Below are 18,041 nucleotides of genomic sequence, written 5' to 3' on the forward strand. Positions count from 1 at the left end.
TCAGCCTATTGTAAAAAGCTTTTCTGAAAGTGCTACCCATTGAAAGGTCACCATCTTCTGCAAGGAAAATGTTATCTTTGAGAAATTCACATCACTGCTTCCTCAAATCTAGGGATACTGTTGTTAGGGAATGAGGGAAGGTGGCTACTATGGGTCCCTCTCAGTCTATGTGAAACGTGCATAAATGGGAGGCTCCCTGTTCACTGTAGCTGCAGGGGCACAGCAAGTGTCTGCTTTGCTTTCCCGAGCAGTGGTGACATAAGTCAACTATAAATGTTTGACAAATCAGGATGTTCCCTTCGGTCAGGAAGACTATTTCTTTTTCACTTTGTCTCATACTCTTTACTCTTCTCCCAGAAATACATACAAAGAGATTAAAAAATTTTGAAACAGCTACAGAAGATAAAAATAAAGGTGAAGCTTGTTCATTTGTGAACACTATTTCGTTCTATTGAAGAATACAGTTATATAGGTGTATCTGGATTTTGATGCAAAGACTACCAGGTTATAATATTCAACAAACGTCTAGTAAAAAGCCTTCACACACTTCTGGGTCTATGTGACATGCAGATTTTTTTGACATTCACCTTAAATTTGCAAACTTTGGGGGCAATTAATACAGTAGTTTGTCTAACCCAAGTAAACTGGCTTTGTGTTTCTCCCAGAATTTAAACAAAGAATATGCATGATAAATATTTGCTATTTGTGATGCTGTCGTGGGTGGTCATTAGGAGCTTCAACTGAAGGGTGTTTTCCTACCTTTGTCAAACACAAAGCAAGCCTCCTTTTGTCTCCTGATCACAGCTCTAATTTTCCCAGCTGGGTGAATTACCAAGTTGAGATTCTGAGAGGCCTTCACATTAGCAAAATCTACAAAGCGCCAGAGGGGCACAAAACCTGCGTAGGACACAGTTCGCTCTCCAGGCTTGGCGGTGCGTTGCCACAGCTACCAAAGCTGCTGATTTCTCTGCTTTGTGTTCACGTGGGAAGAGAAGCTTTCAAGGTGACAGTAGCTTCATTATATAACTGACATTGCAATTCGTTTGCTTTAATATTCGCATTTTAATCTTCGGTGCCTCATCCTAAATAGGACTTTTCTTTGGGAATACTATTAGGTGGGGGATGGGTGGACAAAGTTTTACACACTCAGGATGGCAGATTATAGGGTGAATGAATCTGTAATTATGATTTTTCCCTGGACTTTGCAACCATTCATACCGTGGCTTGAACTGATCTTAGGGAGATATTAGCTGCATTGACACATCTACTACAAAGAGAATACAAGAACCACTGATTCATATACATACACATTATATGCACCAATTTAAAAATAGCAATTAAGATGAAATCACATCAGCCTGTCCTTGGTGAAGTTTAAGTAGATATCCATGTATAATTAACTTAAGAGTCATTCTGAAGCCTTGAAGTTCTGCACTTTATTTAATGATCTTTAAGCATTATGTATAAAATATTAATTGCAGATGAGTGGGCTTCGCTTAAAACCAAATCATATACATAATATAATTGACATATGACCTTCTCTAGGGGAAACTGCATAATGACAGATATATAAGAATGTGTTAACAGTGGGTTTACAGTTTGTATATTTCCACTTCTTTTCAATGATAAAGAGGTCTCTAAATTCCTTCCACTCTCTTGTTTCCAATCTCAGTTTCAAAAAGAATGTTTTCAAAAAAACATAATTTAAAAAAAACATTAAAAAAATGGGGCACCTGGGTAGCTCAGTCGGTTAAGTGGCCAGCTTTGATTCTGGTCATGATCTCATGGTTTGTGGGTTCGAGCCCTGCGTCGGGCTCTGTGCTGACAGCTCAGATCCTGGAGCCTGCTTTGGATTCTCTGTTTCCCTCTCTCTCTGACCCTCCCCTGCTTATGCTGTCTCTCTCTGTCTCTCAAAAATAAGAAAATAAAATAGAATAAATTATAAAAAGAATGTTTTCCTCTTCTTTTTGATGGAATGGCATTATCAACAACAAAATACTGAGTGGTTTTTTTCTTTGTTTTGTTTAAGTTAAGGAGCAGCTGAAGCACTATTTATGAAATTTAGTTAATTTTTCCTTGTTAAAAGAAGGCTCCCTGGGGGCGCCTGGGTCGCTCAGCTGGTTGAATGTCGACTCTTAACTTCAGCCCAGGTCATGATCCCAGGGTCATGGGATTGAGCCCTGTGTCAGGCTCCATGCTGAGTGTGGAGCCTGCTTGAGATTCTCCCTGTCTCTGTCGCTTTATCTCTCTCTCCTTCTCTCCATCTGTGTCCCTCTGCCCCTCTCCCCTGCTCATGCACTCTCTCTCTAAAATAAATTTAAAAAATAATAATAGAAAAGAAGACTCCCTTGACCACCATTTGTACTTCATTAGCAACTTCTATCAGGTCTGGGGTGGGAAGGGAACAAGTTTTTGGAGCACCTATTGTGTTTTTCTCTCACTTTCTGTATATTGTCTCATTTAATATAACACTATTAAATATTATTATTATGTTTTTTATCGTGCCCACTTTTAAGTATTACTAATTTGTTTTACAGATGAGGCTAAGGAGAGGATATTTTACAGCCACCGTCACAAAACCAATAATTAACAGATATAGCAGTCTTTCTCTTAGAGACACAGGTCTGTCTAATCCCCAAACCCATATTCTTTTCATCAACTTGGGGAGACAAACCCTGCCAGGGTGACTTCAGATTTGGAGAGATGGTATGATAGAATTCTCCTTTGTTTTAGTTTTTAACAATCATTGAATTACCTTTAAGAAATTTGATATAAACATAGTTAAATATGATCTATATACTGGATACCAGGTTTTGTCCCCTGCAACTATTTCCCCTGTCTTGCCACAAAGACCTGTAGGTTTTTTGTGGGGGGATCTTTATTTTAAATTTTTTAAAATGTTTTTTATTTGTTTTTGAGAGACAGAGAGAGACAGAGTGAGTAGGGGAGGGTCAGAGAGAGAGGGAGATACAGAATCTGAAAACAGGCTCCAGGCTCTGAGCTAGCTGTCAGCACAGAGCCCGATGTGGGGCTCAAACTCAGGAACCGTGAGGTCATGACCTGAGCTGAAATTGGAGGCTTAACCGACTGAGCCATTCAGGTGCCTGGGGAGATTCTGTGTCTTCGGATTCTGTGTCCAGGGAAGCAAAATTTAACCCCAGGTTAATGGTGTGTCACATGACACAGGTAAAGCCAATCATCATTGTTCCTCTGGTACAATGATTAGTACCTTAGTTTGTCTAATCAATAGGAGTCTCAAGACTTAGTTTGGAATTCTGGGGCAAAGGCTCTTCTGCTCATTCAGTTAACATAGGAATATATTTCCCAGCCCGCACTGACTTCAGGTTAGGGCCTACAACTTACTTTGGTCCATGACATATAAGGGAAGTAGTGTGTGGCATGTCTGAGTTGGAGCTTTAAATGCCTGTATATTGTTTCCACCATGCCTGCCCCTTCATATAGTACTGGCGACGTCCCATGTTAGGGCTGCTCTATCAGCTTGGGTCCTGGAATATGGACTGTGTGAAACAGAGCCACAGTTGACCTACAGTAGAAATGAACTTTTTTTTGGTTGATGTGAGCCATTGAAATGCAGGAGTTGTTTTTTTCTGCAGCATAACTTAGCATAAATGGTAGGGCATGGATGTGAGACTTGGAGGAGCTGCAGCCATTTTTGCCTCATGAGGCAGCCTATTGGCAAAGCTGAAATAAGAAGCAAGCAGAGTCCGGGAAATCAAAGAGAAAGGCAGATGGAATTCTGATGATGTCACAAACGCTTGGCTCATGGCTGTAGTCTTCCATCCTACAGCTGAATTTTTTATTGAAGCAAATCAATATATTTGCTTAAGCTAACTTTAGTTAAGTTTTCTGTTACTTGCAACAAAAGCAAACAAAATGCTTTATGTGTCATTCCATAAATTCCTTCATTTTCCTACCACAGATATCTGAAGTAACTTTGAAGCCAGCCCAAGTAATTTAATTTATAAGGACCTAGAAGTCATTAGCCAGATCAATGATGACAAAGGAAGAAAACCACTCCATAGGCAAGATATAAAAGTAGATGGATGCCAAATAAGAACTATGTAAGACTACTTTACAACTAATACAATCCAAATGATTTCTTCAGGATAGGTGAAGAATTTACATTTTTCAAAACAATGCCAGCTTGAAAATGTATAAACAAAAAGATTTCTAAGAGAAGGTTGGGGGAAGGCACAAGGGGTCATGAAGTAATAATGTCTGGAAGATCCTTCCCACGTTACAATAAAGGGTATAAAATATTGGATTTTTTTTCCTGATTAATCATTGCAGTTTTTTTCACTAGAGAATAATTGAAATTAAGAAAACTATGACAAACGAGTTATAGATAACAACAAATAGAACCCTGTAACACTTGCATAATTGTGTTATATTTAACACACATACTTATCACTTTAGGCGTGAGTACCTTGTTCTCAAATTCTGCTCCTCAAGAGCAGAAAGGACACTTCCCGCTGAATTCCCCGAAATGGCAGGGTGACTTAGAATTGGGTCTCACCATGGTCAATATTTCTATTCTAGCAGAAGTGGTTTCTAATTGAGGTCAGAACCCTTTCTCTCTTTGAAACAACATCAGCTTATTGGATAAACTTTCTGTGTCTGCCCCCAAAATGTGAGTAGACATTTGAAAGCAGTACATCACCCAAGTAGAGAACCAAAACCAAGAAGTAAATAGTGATATTCTTAGTGAAGGATAATGTGCTCAGAAAACAATAACAACAAAATTAAAAATATAATACCTTTGTAGAGTCTCTATGCACTGAAGTTTGTATTTAATTTTTCATTTTGTTTTATTTTAAAAAGTTGAATAGGGAATACTTTTACATGATTAAATATATTATACAAAGTGATATGCAGTAAAAAGGTTAGTTATCACCTTAATTTTCATCAGCCCCCCTTTTTTCTGTCTCAGCCGGTGACCATATTATTAATTACTGAGTATTCTTCCAGAATGTCTTTATGCAAGACCAAGAAAACGCAGATATATATTGTTATTTCCACTCTTTCTTCCATAAAATGTAGCACACTATAGACTCTTCTGTATTTTTCTATTTTTACCCAATGATACCTCGTGGAGATCTTTTCTTACCAATACTTCAAGTGCTTTACCTTTTTTTCCTTTTATTTTTGTAGTACTTCTCACGGCATGCATGTATAGTAATCTGTTTAAGCAGTTTCGTAATGATGAAAAGTTGGATCACTTCCAGTTTATACTGGTATACACAGTGCTTTTGATAAATAACCTTTACATATGTTGCTTCATACATGCTCATTACTTATTTTCAGAGAATGAAAATAAAGCCAAACCCTAAAAATAGAGTCATCCTCAAGTTTGGCAAGCTTCTAAATCTGAGCCCTCACTTGGGTTATTTTTTACTACCTAAAGTTACTAATTTAGTTTTTCACTCTCCAGCTCATTTAGCCAACAAAAGTGGCTTTCATTTGTAAATAAATACGTTACCTAGACACTTGGAAAGAAGGGGAAACGTGTCATATACATCCATAAGGCTCTCCTAGGATTTTTGCAGAAGTGTTGCTTCCTGAAATATGATAGAAGAAAGGGTCATTTCCATAAAAGCTCCTAAATAACACATCTGCTAGGAAAACCTTGGCTTCCTTATCTTGACCTCCATATTTAATTCTGAGGATTTGTCCTCTGAATTGATTCACATGTATCTCTTCCCTTATATTCCTTTTCTCATCAGGTACATTCTCCAAAATGGTTGCTCTGTGCCAGTGATCTTTTTATTCCTAACCTTTTAATTCTCTTGCTGATGTAACACTGTAAAATAGCCCACTTATTGTATAATACCTATATCAGCTCTCTTTTTCTGTTGTAGCTGCTGTTTTCTCAAGGAATTCTCTGGGTAATTACTTCAGTGGAATTTGGTTTTTGATGATTGATTCTGCTCCCAAACCCCCCTCCCAGGTACCCAATAGTAAATTTTAAATATGGGTAAGATTTTGTAGGGTCTTTATTTGTTTCCTTTTCTTTCTCCCTTCCTAATCACAAGCTTTTGGAATATTAGTTAAATCAACATCTTGAACTAATACATTTTTATAGGTTAGTATCCATACAGGAAGCCAGTATTTCCAGCTCCACCACAGTCTGATCTCTCCTCATCCCTCTTACAGGACAATGGCTTTCTTGAGTCACATTTCCTGGTTTCCGTTGTTGGCATCATCACCAGCTCTTTTCCGTGACTCCACCATTCAGACCATGCTCTCTACTTATAACACAGATCCATGGAGTTTGTTTTTGTTTGTTTGTTTTTGGAATCTGTAGTTCATGCCTTCAGGAATGCTTTGAAAAGTATGAATGGAGAATGGGAGATGCATTCTTCCTTTATTTTCTCAGCCATGCTATTTGTTACATAGCTTCATTCATTACCATCTTCATTTTTTTTTTTTTTTTTTTACTGCTTACATTTTTGCTCCTTAATGCATAAATTCCTGTCCTTCATGGGTCTCTGTGCAAGTAGTTTTTCTTCCACTGCTTTTATCTGCCTTCCCAAATTCTGAAAGCAAATTTCTCCAAAATGTAAAAGACCTACTAGTACACTAGAAATAGTTCATTGGTTTAGTTTGTTTACTTATAGTCAGAAGTAAGTCAGTATCACTACAATTTCATTCATAAAAACTGGATACTTAGGTTGGTTTAGGAAGGTTCTCAATAATTCTTAGTCAGTTGTGGGGTGCCTGGGTGGTTCTGTTGGTTAAGTGTCCTACTCTTGATTTTGGCTCAGGTCATGATCTCAAGGTTCGTGAGTTCCAACCCCACATTGGGCTCTGTGCGGATGGTGCAGAGCCTGCTTGGGATCCTCTCTCCCTCTCTCTCTATGCTTCCCCACTTGTGCTCTCTTTTTTAAAAAATAAATAAATAAACTTAAAAAAATAATTCTTAGTCATTTGCTAGTTGTTCCTTTGTAATAAGAATTAAGAGGTCTGATTTTGTATTTGTGTGATTTTGTGTACATGTTTATTTAACAGTCACAAGGGTACCACCTCACCCAAATATATAGGCTGCATGTTTTTACAGGGCTCCAAAAGATAACAATATTGGTTTATGAATTCAAACTTCTTTTCTGATATAAGTGAGACAAAAACAAAAACATGATTTTTCCAGTGGTTATGGTTACCTTATGATGATTAATCCTCCAAAATATTATTATTTAGACAGCAGGATTTTTGAGGAGAACAAGAGGCAGAAAAAAAAGATAGAAAATATTCAGCAACAAAGAGAGAGGAAATTATGTTCCACCAGAATGCGGGGCTCAAATTGTGGTTAAACTGATGGCCTGCCTGATATTCTAAGGCTGATTACTCCCTCCTCAGGGGGATATTACAAACAAGGATTTACTATCAAAATATTTTTTATTTGTCTGAAAACTAATTTGCCAAGCCTGGAGATCAGAGGAAGAGGCAGATGGAAAAAGCAACCTGTTCTTCTGCCTTTAAGAAATCAGCGGTGAGGAGAACTCGTCCAGGGGGATGGAAATGTCACTGGAGCCCTGAAGCTCCACAAATACCAGGAAAGAAGACAATACCAATCTCCCAGCCCACAGCTCACAAAGCCCCTCTCTCTTCCGGCAGGTATTAAACATTAATGACCATTCCTATAATGAGGGGCGAGCACGGCTCTTGGCAGGAGAGCTGCCCAGTCATGTGGGTCGTGTTGGATTTTCAACAACAGCATGCTTCACCACTTTTTTTTTCCTGTTCCTTTTATCCCTCTGAGAATCTTCAGCCTGAAGGTAATGAAGTGCTTCCTTTATCACTCTGTATCATTGAAATATTTATCTGATTATTTGAATAAAAGATTACTGCAACAATAGTAACTCTCTTCCTGGGGGAACTCAGACTTCAAACGGGAAAAGGAAGCTTGATGAATAAAATAATACCAAGACCTTTGGCAGTAAGCTTTACAAACAACAAAAAAATGCTATGATTCAGTTGTGGCTTGTTTACAGCTTGTAAACTCACACATGATGCCAAGTATGGGTCTGAAACATAAGCAACAACTGGCCTTTGGAGTAATAATTTAGACAGCAGTAAGTCTGAAGTTTTTTCCCCCCTCCCCACACCTTTAAGCATTTCTAAATACATCCTGCCATCCTGCCTAGTCCCTGAAGATAATGCAGATTCGTTAAGGCAGTTTTCTTAGGATCCATTTTCTTCCATCCTTGTGTCCTGGGTTTTATTAACTGGTAAACACAAAGTACATAAAAGCCTAAATAGAAGTGGCTTCTGATTTCCACTTGCCTGGCTGTGGATTTAGGCTTTTGCAGAGGAACGCTCTCCAAACACTTCCTGGAGTAAACACAAGAGACAACCTGAGTCCACAAATGAGCCCTTGCCCTCCTTAATTGCCATGGAAGGTCACCCTGACACTTTGCCATCCTTGCCCAAGGCCCAAAGAGTCATTGGAGTATTTCGGTTGCCATGACTGTTGTGTTGATACCGTTGGGACTGACATCAGCGCCCAGCCACAGAAATCCAGTGAGGTGAGAAGGACACTCCTGTGTCCCTGCTCGCTGGGAGTAAGGACAGGGAAATGCCATTGCAAGGTTGGTTTTGCTCTGAATCATTTGCAGGCTTAGTGAGACCATTCTGCCAGTGGACACATAGCCCCTGCCTTCCACAGTGCGTACCTTTGGGTGGAAATGGAATAAGCTTCCATTCAACCAGAAGCATCTGGTATCATCCACTATTTAAGTTATTGCAGTTTTGGATTGCTCTGCCATTCCATCTTTCTGGTAACCCCCCTTTCAGGGATTCCCACTGCTCTCCCTTCAGTTTCTCTTTTGCAATAATCTCCCTGGGTTGCTATTCAGGTCTCAATACCACCTGTGCACCGTATGTTTACCCCAGAAGCCTTCCTAGCACCTGTTGTGACTCTCTGGCTGTCAGTAGACGCACGGAGAGGGGAATGTTGTCTTAGGCTACCGGCCAGAGTTCCTTCTAAGACCAATTCTATAATAATCACTTCTCATATTACTCACTGCACAAAAAAAAGGTAAATTTTGCCTTCCAGAGCTTCTGTGTATCAAAAAACCAACCAACAAAAAACCAAAAAGGATGTGCACTTTTTAAAAAAAATGTTTATTTATTTTTGAAAGAGAGAGAGAGCACTAACGGGAAGGGCAGAGAAAGAAGGAAACACAGAATCTGAAGTAGGTTCTGGGCTTGGGCTCAAACCCACTAACTGTGAGATCATGATCCGAGCCGAAGTCAGACGCTCAACTGCCTGAGCCACCTAGGTGCCCCAAGGAGGTACACTTTTGAAGTTTATTTTTTTATTATTTTTAATAGACTTTATTTTTTATGCCAGTTTTAGGTTCACAGAAAAATTGAGTGCATGGACTAGAGATTTTCCATATACCCCATTATCATCATCTCTTTCAACAGTTATATATTTGTTATAATTGATGAACCTACATTGACACATCATTATCCCCCAAAGTCTACATTTACATTCTGTGGGTTTGGACAAATGTATAATGACATGTGTCCACCATTATCACACAGAGTATTTTTATTGCCCTAAAAATCCCTGTCTCCCTGTTCAATCCTTCCTTCCCCTAGCCCCTGGCAACCACTGATCTTTTTATTGTCTCCATAGTTTTGCATAATTTTAGGATGTCATACAGTTGAAATCATACATTTTGTAGCGCCTTTAGATGGTTTTTTTCAGTTAGAAAGATGCATTTAAAGTTCCTCCAAGTCTTTTCATGGCTTCACAGCTCAATTCTTTTTAGTGCTGAATAATATTCCGTTGTCTATATGTGTCATAGTTTATTTATCCATTATCTCTCATAAAGGATATTTGTATTTATAAATTTATAACTAATTCTTAATTTGAAGTGCAATCACAGAAGGTAACTAGGCTTGACAAGGCAGATTTCTCTGGATCTGTGTTTCTCTATCCTTACTGTATTTTCCCAAATAATATCTCTACTTTTGTTCTTTTCCTTCCTTGTTTGCGGTTGCACAAGGTTGTCATGCAGTGTTGTATAGGGTATGGAGAGAATTAGGTTTAACCCATTTTCAAGTTTTCTTAATCTTTCTTTTTTCCAGAGTTGCTGGTATCCATGTTTCTCTGAGATGGGACTTAAAGCAAATAGCAGCAGTAGCATGTAGGCATTTCCGTTCCCCTTCTTCTTCTATCTTAGACTCAAGGAAAGAACGAGAGACGGGGAGGAAGGAAAGGGAGGGAAGACATGGTTTGGTTCTAGCTCATCTGATACTGGCAAAGAAATGAGTGCCCTCTGAATGGCATGTGACATGTCAGAGTATTGAGGCTGGTGAGAGGGTGGGGACATAGCACAGCCCCTCCAGAAGATTCTGATATGGAGAATGGTTTGGGTCATTGTTACATTTTGGACAGCTTACATGAAGTGTTTCTCATTCAACTGATGGTGTTTGTGATGAGACAGTGATAACTGATAACAGAAGCTGGGATGATGAGTTTGAGCTGCCAGGCGTTTACCAGGCTGAGGTTTCTGGGCTCCATCTGCTCCATGGAGTATGTCCTCTACTTTCTATGGTGTTTTGCATCCTAATTTGAGGTATAAATCTTAGTTAGTATTAAAGATGTTTTTCCTCTGGGCACAAACCTTCTATTTAAGCTGTAACATTCTTAACTAATTTTTTTTGCCTATTCTAAATTAATTGGGGGGTGGCTTATATTTTCATTATATATTATTTTGATGAATAAACATATCTTTGATATTTATAATCTTCAGGTACACTTATATTTATTATTTTCACAACAGTACTGAACCAGATGTGAAGTCGTTAAAAAACATCACAGGTCGTTAAAGGGAGAGAGGTCTCTTGTGAATGAGTCTTATCCCCAAAATAATTCTGCCCCCCATTTCATCCATTTTTCCTGCCTTCTTGTCCCAAACTCAAGTAGGATTTGAGATATCAGATGTTCTTCTTGATGCTTTGCTGATTAACCATTATATCACGATTCTAAGGGGATTATAACACTTTCTCAAGTAAAAACTCATGCATAAACCAGTGGGAGAATAGGGGTCCTGATTAACCAGTGGTCACCTCTGATATGCCAAAGTTCACGTGAGATGAACATTTTTACTATGCCCATATTTGTGGTTAGTCCTAGTCTTATCCCAAGGGTAAAACCGACACTGTCTTTGGCTTTTTTTTTCTGATTATTTTTTTGAAAACTTAAGTACTTGCTTGCCAGTTTCATAACCATTTTTTTCTTTTGTCACATCAGTCCACTAGAGCTCCCTATGATACATGAAGCCCTGGTTATTCAGTATTATCTTCTTTATTATAGATACACCAGTTACTTTAATGAACTATGAGCTCAGACCACTAGGCCCAAAAGACATGCTTAGCTCTATTCTTTTAACTTAATAAAGAATTTCTAGTATTGCCTTGCAGAAATTTTATTAAGGGTCTTAAGCTCGTACTAAGGTAAACTCACCCCTAACTTGCCACATGGAATTAAACTTCCTCAGTTTAGCTGTCCCATCAACAAAGCTGACTGACGATATGAGTTGCTAGCATGTAGGATAAATTTATCATTGTGTCCCTCTCTACCATGACCATTCGATCTTGGCAACAAAATTAAGGGGAAACAAGCATTTGGTGTAGGAAATATTTCCACAATGACAGGGTAAATAATTTCAGAATTTTGTCTTATTGGTATTGGGGATATTCAATTCATGTATTCATTACACAGACATTTATTATGCACTTACTATGTGCCAGGTTCTATTCTAGGTACTTGAACTCGAATGGAAATCTCATAGAATTTACTGCCTAATAAGGGCAGATTATACTAAAAAGTAAATAATATGATGTCAGAAAGCATGGATAAAAATAAAACAGGGTGTGGCTTAGACGCAGGTAGTTGAGGGTGGCCAGGAATTACTAACTGGCCCTCCAGTCTGATTACAGGAGCATGTAACTGCGGTTGTTGGGGAGGAAGTGACCCAGCATCTGGCCACAGCATCAAGGATCTCCCAATGAAGAGTCCTCATGTATCAGGGTCATGAATGGGGTGACTTGATCAGGAATTTGGCAGCGTGGTGAGAAGGGTAGACAATAGAGCTCAGAGACAGGCTTGGGTTTGACACCATCAGCTAGTTGTGTGACTGAGGTCACCTTATTAAATTTCTCAGAGCCTCATTTCCTCCAACAGTCAAGTGGGAATTATAAAGGAACCAACATTTATTTCATATTAAGAGTGTACCAAGCTTGGGACTAAGTGCTTTACTATGTAATTTTATTTGACAAGAGCACTTCTAGCGAAGTACAATTATTGTGTCCACATGAACCGCGAGCAGGCTGAGGTGTGACCTGAGGTTACCCAGCTGTGGTGACAGACAAGACCGTCTGAGAAGTTACCCTGGGAGCTCTTTGTGGTATTTGATTTTGTTTCTGTTTTCCCAGCAGGCTGGCTGAGACTAGAAGCTTCTCTTTCCCTAAGTGAGAGGCAGTCTTCATAGACTTAATTCCCCAGTGGGACCAGGAACTCCAGGTACTAGGGAAGTGGGCAGCTGGCATTTCTGGCACTTCCCTGAACAGATGGCCTTCAGCTCAGATTATGTTGACTTGAACCAACGTGTTTACTCTGTGTGAGGTCACTCTCATATTACCTCATAAATCCCTCTCCCGGTGCAGGAGAGGGTTGCATTGGTTGCCCAATGTCTCTCTGTTTAATGTTGCTACAATGGTGACTGCTCACCCACAGACTCTTTTGGCTGTAATTTCTAGGTGGCACCAAGTGACATTTCCTAGTAAACCTTTTGTAGGACAACGGCTTTGTTTTTCTGGGGAACAAGAAATCAAACTCAGATCTGTGTGGCACCACCTTCTTAAGAGCCGTGTCATAATTCGTAACCCCTAGAGTTTCTTGTAAGTAGGTGAGATATAAAGTGATGCACTTAGTTTCGCTCTTGACAGAAATTTTCCATAATCTAAAAATTAACTATTACAGTTGATCCTTGAGCAACACAGGTTTGAACTTCTTGGGCCCATTTACATGTGGATTTTATTTTTCAATAAATATAGAATTGTAAATGTGTTTTCTCTTCCTTATGATCTTCTTAATAGAACTTTGTTTTCTGTAGCTTCCTCTATTATAAGAATAGTGTATATAATACATATAATGTACAAAACATGTTAATTGGCTGTTTATGTTATCAGTAAGGTTTCCAGTCAACTGTAGGCAATTTGTAGTTAAATTTTTGGAGAGTTGAGAGTTATACATGTGAATTCAACTGTGCAGGGGGCGGCACCCTTAACTCCTGCCATTGTTCAAGGATCAACTGTAGCTATTATTATTCTACAGTAGCTCGTATTATCACTACAAATTGACAGTGCAAGAAGTTATTTTGTTTTGTTTTAATACAAATTAAATATGTTAATAGGATTCTGAGGAAATGTCATCTTTTCCGTGCCCTGTTTTTGGTATTTCCAGAATTGCTAAAGGAAGAAAGAGAGCAGCTTTCCATCAGGTTAATTACCTGGTGAACTTGTGCAGGACAACTGGGAAAGGAATGCTACACTGCTTATAAATTAAACTATTATATTCACTGTGATCACATTGATGGGATTGTTGCCTTAGCAGACTTCCTCTGCATCAGGGATGAGGATGGGATTGTGCGGCGGGTGATGTGGGGAGAAAGCGGCACCGGTCAGGTGAAGTCTTGGGAAAGCTGGAGGTGCTCCTGTCTGGTTCAGCTGGCATTGCCAGGGGGCCTCCCATCTGGGACACAGACAGGAGGGCACGTGGCTCTGGTTTGGTACCGTTGCTTGGCCAGCTGTGCACACTGGAGGCAGAGTCAAGCAAGCGAGGAGCAAACAAACTAGGCATTGTACAGAGGGGTTTCTAATCAGAGAACAGTTTTCACCGGGGTCTGTGCTGCAGAGTGAGCAGGTGAGCAGTGACACATTTTCGCCACATGGAAGCAAGCTTTTTAGAGCAGGATGGGCAGATGGATGTGTTCTCAGATTGTGCTTTCAGTCACAGGAGGTGTAAAATAAACTGACCAATAAAAACTATAGGAGATTGATTAGCATTATGACTGTAAGTGCATAGTTCACTTAACAATGGTTTAAATGGGGGGGGGCTGGGTGGCTCAGTCGGTTGGACATCTGACTCTGATTTCAGCTCAGGTCATGATCTCACTGTGGTGAGATCAAGTCCTGCATCGACTCCATGCTGGGAGTGGAGCTGCTTGAGATTCTCCTTCTCCCTCTGCCTCTTCCCACGACACATGTGCACGCTCACTCTCTCTCTTTCTCTCTCTCTTTCTCTCTCTCAAGAAAAGGTTTAAGTGGCAAATTTTATGTTGCATATATTTTTTACATTAAATTAATTTATAAATTAAAAAATTTAATAACAATATATCAAAAGCCATTGAATTATACACTTAGGGGCAATGGCATGCTACGTGAACTAGCTATCAGTAAAGCTCTTTAAAAAAAAAAAAACTATGGAGAGCCTTTTTTCCTCCTGCAGTTTTGAATTTGTTTTACTTTAGTTTTCCAAAGGGTTCGTCACACAGACTACTCAGTAAACCCCAAGACTTTGATATAAAGGAACCACATACTTCTCAAGGTGATAGGTAGCTATGCAAACACAGATAAGACGCTTTATTTCTAGCATTTTGGACAATGTAATCAGCTGGAGGAGAAAAAATAATTGACTGCTATACAGGGCTTCTGTATTTATTATGAGATGTTCCTTTTTTCATTCCTCAATAGCCAAGTACTGTGTGTCACTCTGTTCCCAGTCTAACAAAGCTGTGCTTGTAAAAATCTCATCAATACAGGATCTGACAGGATCAGACAATAGACTTTTGCTAATTAATATTTAATGGGCCTATGGATTTTTCCTCAGCAGCTGGAGTGCTAAATAATAGTCAATTAGCAAATGTGTTAATTAACTCTAATTACATAGCACATGAGCTTCTCCAAGGATTTTTCCTTTACAGATTTACACATGAATGTTCCACCACTCTTCTTGAATACACCAGGCAGCTAATTAATTGATAAGTAATAATTCTTTCTTCTCTCTAAAACATCTATTTAAAAATAAAACCCCGTTTAATGCTTGATGACTTTTAGAAGTGACATTTAAGTGTGTAAGATGAATCTGATGTCTGCTTTTTCAATAGGCTTCTCTTAATCACTAGGAAGTTTTTCATTCATGTGTGAATGAGGAAGAGGGGGAGAACATTTTGAGTTTCTTGTATAGGTGCATGAGGTGTGCATGAGACAGAGGGGAAGGAAGAAAGATGAAAGGGAGGAGGAAGGGAGAGAAGGAGCAAGGCAGTGAGGAAGAAAAGAAGGAAAAGGAGACAGAGAGGGGTAGGGAAGGAGGGAGAGGGGAAGACAAGGAAGGAGAGAAAAAGAGAGAGAGGAAGCACGGGGAGAGAAAGGAAGAAGGAAGAAAGGAAGAAAAATGAACTGAAAAATAGAAAGAAGGCGGGTCCTTTTTGAGGAGTCAGGATATGCCTCGTTTGACTTGCAGTATGCAAAACTGTGAAGTCTGGGAGCAAGGGTAATCAATATGTACCGTGCAATTAACAGTAATCTTCTGAGCTTCGTGTGCCAGTTAAAGAAAAAGGCTTCTGAACGTTGTATGGTGTCTGCCACCGGGGACAGAGAATGCTCCAAGGAGAGGAATTAGCATAGCAGCTTTGCACGTGGTCTGGCACGAGTTGAGAGATCAAAGATGGGGGCGGGGGTGGAAGCAGCCTGCTCTGGGGGAGCCCGAAACTCTGCCACCGTTTCGGTGCCGGAGGACATGGCTGCTGCTCTAGGCATTTGTAAGGAAATCCTCCAAGGGGGCTCTGAGGGGACAGCGTTGTTTTTCCAAGTAAGAGAATGATCATGGAATCTAGTTGAAGAACTCTGTATCACATAGCCTGCGTGACCTCTCAGTTAACTGCTGCAAGCCTGGACTAAGACCCTTAAATGTTGGTTAGCTACAAAGAATATTTAGGGGAAAAAATGTTAAAATTGATCCTTCAAGTTGTGTGATCATTTCAATAAGGTTCAGAGGGGCCGCCAGCTTCGAGCAAGTACGCCCTGCCTTTTTACTCTCTTATGGCATCAGTTACCAGGTTCTCATTGAGGACACTAAAGAAACAGAGAAAAATGCAGTCTTGCAAAAGTGCACACTGAAAAATGCCAAGCTTTGCCTAACTGTTTACTGTACTGTATGTCCTTTTCTTGGCTTCCAGGAAGTGGTATCTTAGAAGAATGTGAATGTTCAGTTATCAACACTCTGAATATCTAGCAAATCGTATATTCGGTTCTCATGGTCCAGAACCCTGTCTCCTGTGTTCTGTTGTGTTGTGGGGCCCTGGCTGAGAGCCATGTTTGGAGAGGAACTCTGAGGAGGCCTTGAGGTCGTGGAGGGCAGTATGTTCAAGACAAGGCTGGAAACCTGTCTGGGAGAATAAGGCAACGTAAACAGTGGAAGTCTGGGGACAGCAGGCATGAAGCTGCAGCCTCTTGTATAGGACAGCTTGCTGCCTGGCCCTTATCCCCTCAGCTTTCCTCTTTATTCCAGCACTTGCTTCAGCCAGGCTGACTCGGGAGCTCCTGGCCTCTGCCAGATCGCTGCTCAGCTCACATTCTGCTCAGGGGCCTCTGTTACCTCCTGGGGCCTCCATGGGGCCCGAGCAGCCTGCACAAACCTGGAAGTGCACGGCAGTTCACAGCTCTGGAGCACCGCCTTCAGTCTTGGAGTCCTCTCTGGAACTGAGATGGCCTTCCTGAGCGATTACTAGCTTGGCACCGTGCCCTCGCCCTGGCTTCATCTCCCCCAGACCCCAGCGCCCACCCCTGGGATCACTACCTGCACTCAAGCTCTTGTCTCGGGCTGGGCTCTGTGGGGAACCTAGGCTGTGACAGTTCCGCCCATAAGTCAAGTTGAAGCAATGACTGAAAACACAGGAGAGAGGACTCAGGGAATGTGGACTCCAGATTACAAGAAAATGGCAGGGAGATAAAAACCAGCCAAGTAGTGCATATTGTGAAGGTAGTACCCTGGCCTGAAGGAACAAAAGAATGTAGACTTCTGGACAGTTTTTTAGGGTCCTTTCAGCCTCTGAACTAGAAACCTTGCAGCGGCTGCCTGGGTGGGAACAAAGCCTGTGGCAGGAAAATTCCTTAGAGACATTATTTAGTCTATCCACCTGGCAGAGTCTTCCCATTGCCAAAGAAAAGGGAAATACAGTGTTTACTCATGTAGCTGGGACTTGAGTGGGATAAATGTTTGGAGCAAAAGACGACTTTTTTAAGTGAGAAACTTAAAAACGAGAGAACACTTTTCCCTTTCTTCTTGTTTGCTTTGCACAAGTATAAATCCTACCCTAGTGGCACAGCAAAGGGGATGTGACTGTTACTTCAGTTAGCAAATAACTATAGAGTCATGAATTAGTTCCGTTTCTGCTGTAACAAATCACCGCAAACGTCGTGGATTAAAACAACGGTTTTATCTCACAGTTCTGTAGGTCAGAAGTCTGATGAGTCTTACTAGGCTCAAATGAGGGTTTCAGCAGAGCTGAAAAAAGCTCTAGGGGAGAATTGTTTTCTTGCCTTTTCCAGCTTCTAGCGGGTTCCTATCCTTCCTTCCTGCCTCTCTCCCTCTCCCTTCCTCCCTCCCTCTCCTCTCCTTTCCTCTCTCTCTCTTTCTTTCTCTTTTCTTTCCTTTTCTTCTCTTTTCTTTTCTTTTCTTTTCTTTTCTTTTCTTTTCTTTTCTTTTCTTTTCTTTTCTTTTCTTTTCTTTTCTTTTTTCTTTCCCCTTGGGTACTCTTTCTTTTATCCTCAAAGTTAGCATTGACAGGCTGAGTCCTTCACATCACATTATTCTGGCCTCTTCTGCCTCCCTTTCCCATTAAAAAAATTTTTTTATGTCTTTATTTTATTTTGAGAGAGAGAGAGGGAGAGGGGCAGAGAGAGAGGGAGACACAGAATCTGAAGTAGGCTCCAGGCTCTGAGCTGTC

Source organism: Suricata suricatta, chromosome 3 (assembly GCF_006229205.1).
Source record: "Suricata suricatta isolate VVHF042 chromosome 3, meerkat_22Aug2017_6uvM2_HiC, whole genome shotgun sequence".
NCBI lineage: Eukaryota > Metazoa > Chordata > Mammalia > Carnivora > Herpestidae > Suricata > Suricata suricatta.